Here is a 2,589-nt window from a genome sequence, read left to right on the forward strand (position 1 = left end):
GATGATCACCAAAGGAAGTTTTTGAGTCAACTCTACTAAGCCCATCCAACTTGTTCCACTTGGGTCACCAGTTTACATGCCGTAAACTCTGGAGGGCATCCTTAGCTTCTGTTTAAAAGTGAAATAGTTGAAATAGGGGAAGAAATGCTTATATTGGCATCAATTGTTAGTCAAAGCAAATGCCATCTATCACAAGATTAAATGCCATCAACCAACGCTCAAGAATTTTATCATTTCATGGGGGATGGCAGAAGCGACAGCAGAAAGGTCCATCCATCATATCTTATGGTAAAAGAACAGGAACTGACGGATAGGAACGCAGTTCAAGTTCTCACAAAACAGAAAGTGTTTGTACTCTGAAGTCTTCAAGCAGCTCTTCCAATAGGAAATTTTCACAGACTGCATACAACACAGAACACCGGCAGAGGAGACCATAATACAACAGTGGGAGTTGTTTCAAGGTGGTTGTGAATCCAAAAAGGTGATCCATGAGTGAAATGATGCAGCGTAAGCAGAAGCTTGGTCATCTAGGTGAGAGTTTGAGATATTGGAAAGATCTGGAACATCTAATGATTCCAGGTCACATCACTGAAAATGTCCATGCTATCCTACGTTCACACAGGGATTGAAATCGCACGCTCAAACAACCACTCCAACTTGTTATTGCAATTTGTTCTCATTCCCAAGTCGTCACATATTGGCATTTGGTGAAGGATCCCTCCGCGTCACGGATTGCCATTTTGGGTGTTCCAAACTCGTCGTTTTTTGATGTATCGGCTGTTTGTAAAATCAAAGGTGCGCAACCCTTGGGACACGGTGCCAGACGTGGACTGATTCTCGTTGTGCGTCCGGTACACAAACCTGGTACCCTAACGCTTACCCGGCACCAGACCCAAACCAGTACCAGAGGCAGTATCGGGCGCAAACCAGACTTGGATGTGGTGCAGAATGTGAATCAGCATCGGGTTAGGGTACCAGTGCGCTCCGCGTCATGGTACTGAACCAGTTCCGGTTCGTGGCCTGGAAGTTGTGGACCTTTAATTTAATGAGAGCAGCCAGCACATAAAAAAATCAGAGGAGTTGGGATTGAGAATATGTTTGTATTTGAGGATTTCAGGCTTCCAGTTTGAATACATTCATGTTCACGCATCACACTTTTTAAGTCAGTTTCGGGTTTCACATACAAAACGTGCGGCCATTGAAAATGCATCAAAATTTGACCAATCAGGGACTCAAATTTGGAAGTCTAAATTGTTTAATAACTGATCATGAAGGAAAGATTAATAATTGCAGTTTGTGTGCGGCCAGAATTATATGACACCAAGTCTTTCATAAATTGAAATATATCTGAGCGAAATTTGCCGCACTTCAACATTTGTCACCAAGCCTCTTCCAACCGGATACATGCTGTATTATTAGGTAGGGACAGTCCATTGTGAACACCGTATGGTAAAAGTGGGTTAAAGAACGCCTGTTTTACGCATTCCTGAACCTGTGTCATGTTCCCAAAGTGTATGCAGCTTAATGAGTAGATTTAAGTTCAGCACAAACACTGCAAAAAAAAAAAATATATATATACCTTCACAAAACGTTCTCCAAGTTAAAATATATGTATATATAAAATATGTGTAAGTTTTGTTAAATTATAATCATTGCATTTTCTATTGTCATATATATTTTATAAAGTTATGCACATACTTTTGCAGTGTGATTACTCCACATCCACATATTTTCAGTCTTTTTTTAGACACTGCTCAGCACACATGTAAAACCATGTCAAGGATGTGAATCATGAATAACCCTCTAATCTTCAAAGTCACAGGGGAAAGTCTGTGTGCTTGTGTGTACGCGTGTGTTTTTATGCTCAACACTAAGGAGCTGCCAGAAGACAGGAGCACACTGAACAGCAAAAGGGGCCAACTCAATAATGCAAATCTTTCCTCATTAATGCACTTCACTCAGGACTGTGAAAAATAAAATTACATCAAATCAATTCAAAGGTTTTACTGGGGAGAAATGGGAGAAAAATATAAAAACAATCAGATCTGGAACAGGCATTCAGACGAGGTGAGGATGTTAAATGAAAAGCAGATGACACATACATGATCATTTTTTTTAGTAACTTTGTCTTTAAGCAATGATCAAATCATGTGCAGTTTTGTGCAATATGTAGGGATGTAACTATTCATTTTAAAAACAATCCAATTTGTATCACGATTTGTGGTGGACGATCTGATTCATAGTCAATACCGATTCATTTTGAACGATCCGATTTGCTGACATAAAATCAATTAGCGATAACGTAACTTTCATGTTACATGTAGACTCCATTAAGTCTGTTTATGCATTGACTTTACACCTGCTAACGCACAAGGAATGCCCTACTCCTCAAAGCACTTTTCTTATGCCATTAAATCTGACCCTTTTTAATTTGTTTTATGAACTTTATTTTACAATTTAAGCGTAAGCAAAGGTCAAATGTTACTTTAACTGTTTTACTTCCATAAAAAATATATATTTTTTTCTCCTAAGTGTGTTTGTACAGCAGGTTAGCAAGTTGCTTTAAGAAGGGTTCAAGTGAGGTTTAGA

General features: G+C 39.0%; 1 protein-coding gene across 1 annotated transcript in view; it reads right to left on the reverse strand.

Annotated features, from left to right (window-relative positions):
- The window catches only part of LOC112155138 (receptor tyrosine-protein kinase erbB-4), a gene marked incomplete in the record, with an annotated part of 293,012 nt that overhangs the window by 70,601 nt on the left and 219,822 nt on the right, over positions 1-2,589 (reverse strand).

Source organism: Oryzias melastigma, linkage group LG21, assembly GCF_002922805.2.
Source record: "Oryzias melastigma strain HK-1 linkage group LG21, ASM292280v2, whole genome shotgun sequence".
NCBI classification, from domain to species: domain Eukaryota; kingdom Metazoa; phylum Chordata; class Actinopteri; order Beloniformes; family Adrianichthyidae; genus Oryzias; species Oryzias melastigma.